This window comes from Protobothrops mucrosquamatus, unplaced genomic scaffold, assembly GCF_001527695.2.
Source record: "Protobothrops mucrosquamatus isolate PMUCROS unplaced genomic scaffold, P.Mucros_1.0 scaffold94, whole genome shotgun sequence".
Classification (NCBI taxonomy): Eukaryota; Metazoa; Chordata; class Lepidosauria; order Squamata; family Viperidae; genus Protobothrops; species Protobothrops mucrosquamatus.
In genome coordinates this window covers 1,101,721-1,112,025 of record NW_015386469.1, presented here as the reverse complement: position 1 = coordinate 1,112,025, position 10,305 = coordinate 1,101,721, and positions in this window count along the sequence as shown.

Below are 10,305 nucleotides of genomic sequence, written 5' to 3'. Positions count from 1 at the left end.
AATAATAATAATAATAATAATAATAATAATAATAATAATAATAATAATAATAATAATAATAAAAAAGTTGGAAGGGACCTTGGAGGTCTTTTAGTCCAACCCCCTGCTTATATATACTGTATATAAATGTACATGCTTCTTTATCAATCAAATCAAGTACAAAGACTGGCAAGTTAAAAAAAAATTAAAAAATAAGACAAACTGTAAAGTGATCTTTGACAAGGGAACATGCATGCCATATTGCAAGGCTTTTCAACCAGTGGTACGGGTACCACCTGTGGTACATTGGCACCTGGCAGGTGGTACGCGACCATCCTAGAAAATTGGTAGCAGGGGAGGGGAATGAGCTGAACCGGTGGCAGCACCGCACAAGCCTGAGCGAGAGACGGCTGGAGCTGCAGGGCTGTCAGGGCTCAGTGGAAGCACCAGGATCAGTGCCAGGCTCCAGCTGGAGCTTGGTGCTGATCCTGGTGCTTCTGCTGAGCCCAGAAGAAGTGCCGATCAGCTGGAATGTTGCAGCATCTCCAGGGTCTTGTGATTTACATTCAGATGCTTGGCAACTGATTCATATTTATGACGGTCACAGTGTCCCAGGGTCATGTGAAGTGACCAAAACCTGCTGCAACCACCCAGCAGATGGGGGGGAATAAAAACCAAACACCCCCCACCCCATCCCCACTGCCAATCCCCAAAAGAAATGCTCACAACAATGAAAATCTTGGACAGGAGGAAGAGCGCGGCCGGGCGGGCAGGCAGGTGTCTTGCTCGGCTGTGCCTTGGGGGGCACTCTTTCAGTGCCACTGTAACTTCAAACAGTCACTAAGCGAACTGTTGTAAATTGAGGACTACCTGTACTTCATCACTTTTCCCCCCCTTTTTTTTGGGGTCATCAAGTTTTTGACACCTTGCTAGGCGACTGGAGGTACTCGGATATTTCCATATCCTAAAAGTGGTACAATGGGTGAAAAGGTTGAAAAGCCCTGCCATATTGGAAGTGTAAATAATTTCAATTTTTTGTTCTGATGGTTATAAAAAATGAAAATCCTGTTTTACAGAGATATGTTTTTGCAAATGGAATTAAAGTTTCCATAGCATTTTAGAAAGCAAGGATTGGCCTTTTTCATGCAATACCAGAATTCTCTAAAATACAAGTTAGCCACAAATTATAATAAGTTTCCTATCCTAAGATCCATGAATTCACATTTGCTGAGGTCAGCATTATTGATGCAGTTTATATCAGAAAGAAAAGCATTTTATACCCATTACTGAATCTTAATGCCATCGAAGTATAAACAACTCTGAAAGAATTTTGCTTTTTTTAGGCTATAATAATTTTCAAAAGTGAAATTTATTGAAATTAAACATTTTAGAAGTTTAAAGGTGGTAAATTACTTTGTTGCCTACATTCATTACTGATTGAAAGCTAGCTTTCAGCTGGAGGTTAGTGAAAGTAAACTTGCATTTATTTTCCCATACAAATTCAAACACTTTCTGAACTCTAATTACAGACCTTCTATGTATCCCAGATTAAGACAACCTCCTTAATTACAACATTTGCTCAATTTTGGGAGTAAATTATTGAGAAATATCAATTATGTCCCTTTTATTTATGTTCCTGAAAAAAAATCTGTTTTGGAACATACATAACCATGCACTGATCCAGCCCACTGAGTAGGTCTCAAACTGACTTCACTGCAAAAAATCAGGTGTCCTTACAAAAAAACAGTTGACAAGGACAGCTCAACCTTGTTCATTGTAAAACAAAAAAAAATCTGGCAAGAATCTATCCTTAATTGTTAGATTCAGTAATAAATATTTTATATATTTGGGATAAAAAAAAATTGGCTAGATCCTGTAAGATAAAGTATGGATGACTACTACTACTACTACTACTAGTAGTAGTAGTAGTAGTAGTAGTAGTAATAATAATAATAATAATAATAATAATAATAATAATAATAATAATAATAATAATAATAATAATAATAATAATAATAATAATAATAATAAAGTTGGAAGGGACCTTGGAGGTCATCAAGTCCAATCCCCTGCTCAGGCAGGTAACCCTATACCATTTCGGACAAATGGCTGTCCAGTTTCTTCTTAAAAACCTCCAGTGTTGGAGCATTCACGCTTCTGGAGGCAGGTTGTTCCACTGGCTAATTGTTCTAACTGTCAGGAAGTTTCTCCTTAGTTCTAGGTTGCTTCTCTCTTTGGTTAGTTTCCATCCATTGCTTCTTGTCCTGCCTTCAGGACAATAGCTTGACTCTCTCTTCTTTGAGGCAGCCCCTGAGATATTGCAACACTGCTATCATGTCCCCCCTCGTCCTTCTCTTCATTAAACTAGACATACCCAATTCCAGCAACCGTTCCTTATATGTTTTAGCCTTCAGTCCCCTAATCATCTTTGTTGCTCTTCTCTGTATTCTTTCTAGAGTCTCAATATCTTTTTTACATCATGGTGACCAAAACTGGATGCAGTATTCCAAGTGTGGCCTTACCAAGGCATTGTAAAGTGGTATTAATACTTCATGTGATCTTGATTCTATCCCTCTGTTAATGCAGCCTAGCATTGTGTTGGCTTTTTTGGCAGCTGCAGCACACTGCTGGCTTATATTTAAATGATTGTCCACTAGGACTCTGAGATCCCTCTCACAGTTACTACCATTGAGCAAGGTACCCCCTATACTATACCTGTACATTTGGTTTTTCTTGCCTAAATGTAGAACCTTACTTTTTTCACCATTTAATTTCATTTTGTTAGATAGCATCCAGTGTTCAAATCTGTCCAGATCCTCCTGTATCCTAAGCCTGTCTTCTGGAGTGTTGGCTATTCCTGCCAGCTTGGTGTCGTCTGCAAATTTGATGAGTTCCCCATCTATCCCCTCATCCAAATCGTTGATGAAGATGTTGAAGAGCACTGGGCCCAGAACAGAGCCCTGGGGCACCCCACTACATACTTCCCTCCATATAGATGTGGTTCCATTGAGGACCACACGCTGAGTACAGCCGGTCAGCCAGCTATGGATCCATCTGGTGGTGTTGCTGTCTAACCCGCATTTTTCTATCTTATCAAGTAGTAGGTTGTGATCTACTTTGTCAAATGCCTTACTGAAATCCAAGTAAATTATATCCACAGCATTCCTCTGGTCCACTAATTTTGTCACTTGGTCAAAGAATGCAATAAGATTCCTATTCATATACAGAGGGTTGATTCTATTTGAGATATTTAAATTAAGAGTAATGTTTCATTATTCATAATGCTTCAAGTACTTTTATAACTACAGGTAGTCCTCAACTTACAGCAGATCATTTAGTAACCATTCAAAGTTACAATAGCACTGAAAAATGTGACTTATGATCATTTTTCAAAGTTACGATTTTTGCAGCATCCCAATGATCATGTGATCAAAATTTGGATAATTGGGAACTGGTTCATATTTATAACCATTGTTGTGTCCCAAGGTCATGTGATCATCTTTTGTGACCTTCTGACAAGCAGAGTCAATGGGGAAGCAAGATTCTCTTAACAACCAATAAGTTAGGTTACTAACTTATCAACTGCAGTGATTCATTTAACAACTATGGCAAGAAAGGTTGTAAATGGGACAAAACTCACTTAACAAATGTCTCCCTTAACAACAGAAATTTTGGGCTCAGTTGTGGTCGTAAATCGAGGACTATCTGTACAGTACTGTACTGTAGTTATTATTTGTTCGGTACATATTCCTTTCCTGTCTCATATAGTTGCTTGCTCTTACAAACAATTAAAGAATTTTTAATGGCTTGGAGGTCCACCCAATTAGGGTTATGAGTTCGAATAATAGACAAAACCAATTCAGAATATTTGTGGGGGGCTGCAGTATAAGAACCTAATCAGTCCTTCCATGCATAAAGGTCAGATGTGGAGAAGGGAGTATGAACCAGGACATTATTAGTGTCCCCCCTTCCAATAGCTACCTGCTCTGTGAGGGGGTAAATCCCCTTGTAAGGTGGCGGAGCAGAGGATAAAGCAGGAAAAGGTGGTGCTGTGGGAGGTTGCCAAAACCCACAGTCTTTAAGCATCTGCTTATTCCTTTGTAAAGTCCAAAAAAGTGCATAATAAGCTTGTTGATCATGATCCATGCCTCTTTGAGTGTAATCTCCCATAGTTTCAAAAAAACCCAAATCTATGGACCCCCGTTTGGGCCAAACAATAGGCATATCCTGATGCCAGAGGGCATTGTACTTAGTTAGAGTTTCAATTTTCATATCCCGATGGGTTTTAAGCTTATCAAAGTTCCTGATAACATACTCAAGGGGGCTGAGGGCACATTCTTTTTTATGCATTTTAACAGGTCTTCCTTGGGCTGAGCCCATGTGTCTAAATCTCTCACACCACTTGCACAGCCTGTTGGGCCACAAGAGATCCACCAATTTCCTTTGCAATGCAGAACCCTGGTTAATGGCTCAACAGCCTCGCAGGGGACTATGGGCGGCTAAAATCGGTATCACGCCTAGGCCTGGTCAACAGTGGGAAATATATAAGGAGCAACCACAAACCTCAAACTACAAGCTCAACACTCACAACCCGTTGGAGCATGAGAGTACAAGGTTAGCGCCCCTTGCTTTCTAAGCACCCCCAAACATGAGGGGGGGCTAGGTGCGGCTGACGCAAACCCTTCCGCCCAGCTCTGGTCAACGGTGGGAAATGATTAAAGGAAACAGACACACTGTTACACACACACACACACACACACACCTGGGCAAGCCTGTGCAATAAAGCAATATAAGCTTATCTTATCTTCAGCCCTCCTGAGTATGCAGGAACCAAGCGAAGGCAACAACTACAACAAAAAATAAAAACTGGTTCCTCTTTAAAAACCACAGTAAAGAGTCAAGAAAGGGGGGCACCTCCAGGAAACCCCAGAGCGCGCTTGGCACCTTCCCCCTTCACGAGCCTCCCTAAGACCAAGCGCCCCTCCTGCAAGTCCAACTCGCCAAAAATGATATGCAGGTTCTGAGGTTTTGCTTGATAAAAAATACAGGAAACCAGAAGTTGCCTTCAAGAGTTATGTGTTTATTCAGCTGAGCAAAGACAGGCTTCTCTAAAAAGAGAGAAAAGCCCCAAATATCAAAAAAAGCCTTATTTTTATACCTACTTTGATTACATAAGCAATTCACCCAGCAAAGCTGACACACATAAGATAGAGACTTCGCCCTTTTAAGGCTGGCACACGGTAGATAAGAAGGAAGAAAGCAGAAGTAGCTAATATGTTCCCTTTTGGGCGGTTTGGGTGTTTCCCCAAGGCACCATATGTTCCCGTGTGGGTTAGAATATTGGGTGTTTCCTTTGCTGTCCTTTCATGACCTTGCATTCATGGGTCTGCAAGTGGCCAGAGAGAGCGAGGCCATCTGCACGTATTCACTATCCCCTAAGTCCGGGTCAACAAGACTTCAAAGTTCTGAAACATTTCAGTGTAACCTTCAGTATTCTGAGCCCATCCAGGTAACCTACTACTGTAGTTGTAGCACATTTATCTGAGTTAAAACAATTCACAGAAAATATGACCATCAACCACAATTGCTCAGTGCCTGGGTGTTCTCTTTTTCCCTCAGCAACAGGTGGAGGAGCCAGGTGCTCAACCGAGCTAGATGATAGTGAGGGGACTAAGCCCCCAAAGAGTTTCGGTCATAAATTTTTGTTTTATTTTGTTTTGAATCTGTCCTTTTGCAAATACAAAGTCTGCCTAGTTGATCTCTGTTCTGTTCGCCATTAGGAAGGAATCTGCATATCCAGGATAGGCATATCCAAGAGAATGTTGGCTCTTATATTTTGTATTAACAAAAGTAGGGCTTTTAATGAATAAAATGTTTTAAGTCGATCCCTCAGCATCCTTGCAGAGATCCTTTTTTTAATTTAATGCCACTTTATACGCTCCTACTCACTATGTTATACCAGATAATATCTAAACAGCATTCCTTGGAACTTTCTCTCACTCCATTTAAGAATGCAACTAGTATAGCAAATATTTGCAAGCTCAGCCAAAATTCTCCTCTCCCCGTTTTTAAAAAGCATTCACTTGATAATAAACTTCAAAGTTTCCAACTATTTTATAAAAATTTGTTGGCATAATAAAGGTAATGCCCCTATGGATTTGCAGTTTTCAAATTTTCTCATGACCATCACAGCTCCCAATGGATAGTGCTATGCTTCCAATATTGCATTAGTCAACCAGCACAAATTTAGTTGTAGGTGTGCTTGATTACTGCCATCTTTCTACTTTGATTATGTTCATCAATAAACAGGCATCTTATATATTTTTGTTGTTCAGCTTCAGCTCCATTTTGTTCTTGCTTCCTCTTTTTCAGAAAGCTATTACTTCTGAATCCTTTTCTTTTCTCCCTTCTTAACAAACAGTAATATCTCTTGCAGGCTGTGCTCTGAACTTGCATTTTCAACTATAATACATTCCTGTTTCTTGCACTGCCTCTTTATAGGTTTTTCCATCTGTATGTCACCCTCCTACATATTTTGGCTCTCTCAGAAAACCTGACCTAAAATATTAACAGCTGCAGCATGAATTCATACTTTATACTTGACCTCACTTTTGCTTCTATTTCTTCCTGTCACTTATTCTTCCTTTTTATCATTGGAATGGCACAATGGTCCCCTCCCCATGCCTCTCTCTTATTAATGATGCCTCTCCCTCCCTTTTGTCTTCTTCTATTCCAGTTGCTATTGGTAAATTAATCAATTTTTTACATTTTTATGCAAATGTGTCAATAAAATATTGGAAAAACCCACATAATTTGGAAATATTAAAAAGTACATTCTTCTTTTTGGAAGATATGAAAATAACTGTATTTCATATTTTGTCCAAATGGATATTTGTGTGGATGGAGGTGATCTATTAGAAATTGCTTTGCTAATATAACTCTGTAGTAAAGGCCAATTATTAGTAAAAATATTCTTCCCTAAATTTTGCTTTAAAACTCTTTATTCTTATGTAAATTTTTCACTCAATGCTATTTCCTACAGTTTTAAATAACAGTAATCTAAAGAAAGAAGTATTTTAGCTTCCCAGTGTTTCCGTTGGCTAAATCTTGGTGACAACAATAGCAATTGATTTGATTTCTTATGTGGCATAATAGGCATCACCTGGCTCAACAGTAGTAACTGTGAGAGGGATCTAGGTATTCTATCTAGTGGGCCATAACCCAAGTGTGAGCCAGCAGTGTGCTGCAGCTGCCAAAATAGCCAATGCAGTCCTAGGCTGCATCAACAGAGAGGTACCATCAAGATCACGAGAAGTGATAGTCCTATTTTATACTACATTAGTGAGACACACTTGGAATACTGTGTCCAGTTCTGGTTACCATGATACAAAAAAGATACTGAGATCCTAGAAAGTGTGCAGAGAAGAACAGCAAAAATTATAAGGGATTTGGAGGCTAAATTGTATGATGAAAGGTTAAGGGAACTAGGTATGTATAGCCTATTACAGAGAAGGACTAAGGGTAATATGAGCTGTCTTCCGGTTCTTGAGGGGCTATCACAGAGAAGAGAGGGTGACTTAGTCTCTAAAGCACCTCAGAGGTAGGACAAGAAGCAATGGGTGGAATTTCATTAAAGAGAGATCCAACCTTTAAGTAAGGAAAATTTCCTGACAGTGAGAACAATTAGTCATTGGAATAGCTTGCCTCCTGGAGTTCTGGATGCGTCATCATTGGAGATTTTGAAGAATAAACTGGACAACCATTTCAGATGATATAAGGTCTCCTGTTGGACTAGAACAGGTCCCTTCCAACCCATGATTCTATTATTCTAGTTATCAAAATTGTAAGTTTTCTCAAACCCTTCATAAGCTTTCCACCAGAATAAGTATCTCAATGAAGATTGTCCCAAAGGACAATATGCACTAAATTGATTACAATTCCTTAACATCATTTGGAAATACTCTGATTAATACAATTCCAATTCCAAATGTAACACCTTTTATGAATTATTTTTATTGATTTTAAAAAATATAATACACCAAAGTTGAATTAAAGTTGAAGAGACAACAGGTGTGATATGGTGGTTGAAGTATTGAACTAGGAGCAGGAAGACCCAAGTTCTAGACCTCTCTTAGCCACCAAAGGCACCTGAGTAACCTCAGGCAAGATTTTTCTCTTGGCCCTAATTAGTATCAGGCTCTGCAAAAGGCAGCTGATAAACAAAAACCCTCAATGCATCATACACTAATAATTTCACTGTAGAAACCAAACAAGTGCAGTACAAACACAAACAGACCTTGAAACCATGTTGAATAAATGCTCAGAATGACAGCAACCAGTACAGAATTTAGTGGAATGAACACCACAACAAATTCTAACATGACTAAGTTCAGATCCCAATTTTTATTCAGAAGAAATAGGTTTTGTATCCATAATCACCTGTAATCCTATAAAAATTCTCTTTTGTCTCATGCCCAGAACTGATCATATTCATCATGTATTTAAACTTATGTACTCAAGGAGGGAAGAAGAGGGAAATATCAGAATATATGAACATTTTGTAAAATATCCATTTCTCTCTGTGTGTTTTCTCCTATTTTTAATTTATTTTGGTTACTAACTCTTCTCTTTGTGTTTGCATAATGTTGCGGACTACAAAAAGGAATACTTTGGTTGGTATGTGTATATGTGCATGTAATATAAAAGTAAAATGTGTTGTTGCCCTAGCCTAGTAGACTCCAATATTTTCTTTGTCTAGCTACCCACACAGAGAGAGAGAGAGAGAGAGAGAGAGAGAGAGAGAGAGAGAGAGAGAGAGAGAGAGAGAGAGAGAATACATGAAAAAAGAATTATTTATTGTTTGTGAACCCAAGTAATAGCTAAAGGAATTAAAGGTGCTTGAAACAAGAATAGAATTTCTTACACGATCATAGTATAATTAATAATAATTCATCCTCTGTTGGTCTAATTGGGAAATAGTTTATACACACTATCTAGATCTGCTTAAAAGGGAGGAAAATTCCAAAATGAGAAGGTCTAACCCATGTTACAACAGGGGTTAAGTTAGGTAGCCTTCATCTACCTAAAAAAGGACTTTAAATGAGTTAATAAAAAAATAAATAGCTATAGGTTTAAAGCAATGAAACGTTTGATGGATGTGCTTTAGGCATCTGTTGTTACAGTTACAGCTGGAATTGATAAAACAGCAGTTATCTTCCAATTTGTTGAAAGACGAACAGCTTCTGAAATTGCTGTAAAAACATGACCAAAAGCTGATGAAATGCTACAGTCCAAGCTTATAACTCTGGAAGCATAATTGCACATGAGCTAAGTAACATTATTTGCACTACTAAAGAGTCAGAAAAAGAAAGCCCAAGAGTCTTTACTGAAGCTTCTGTTTAACTCTTCAAAAAAATAAATATTATAGATATTGTGCTAACTATAAGCCTACATAGTATATGAATGTGGGTGTTAAAATATTGTCTGGGATTATTCCTTACCAGTTTCCGATTGTACTAGAAAAGCTGACATTTCTAGATGAAGCAGAACGTATTTGCCATGCATAAGGGTCTAATATAAGATTATGATAGTATACCTTGTAGATTCAAATAATACAAAAATAAATCCTATTGTAATTACTTCACTAGATGCAAAGGAGGATGAAATTAATTGGAATTATCTAGTACTATGGGCTTCAGTAAAAACAAGGATTTGGGATAAAATTAATATTTTATAAATGAATAAACTGTCACTGGTAATTAATATCATGTGCAGTATTCCTTCTCATATACATAAGCTATATTATCAAAAATGGAATGCATGGTTGTGGATGTTTATCTGAAGAATTGTGTCTTTGTTTTTTACTCAGGCAGATTCAATTACCAAAGAAGGAGGTTTTCATTCTCCAGGTTTAAGTTTGAATAAGAACCTTTTTTCTAAGATTAATGAATGACATCTTTTGCCTACTGGAAATTTGCTTCATGGACCATTTTGCAATTGCTAGTAGATCATGTCAGGAAACTACTTTAGAAAGTATGAAATATCCACTCCTAGTATATTATTAGTTAGGCAAAGCACACTAACTTTGGTTTGATCCTCATTGTCATGCTAAATTAACAATATGGGGAAATCCAAGCTTCAAAATAGCAAAAGCAATTGTTGTTGGGGGACTTGGACATAGATTTAAGAGTAGTTAATAAGGTTAGATTATATTTTAGTTAGTTGGAGAACTGCAATACAAATATAATTTGAGGAAAATGTAGAGTGGCAATAGCTTTTAAACTGAAGATATTTTTATATGTACTAGTGTTAGTCCTGGAGTATTTA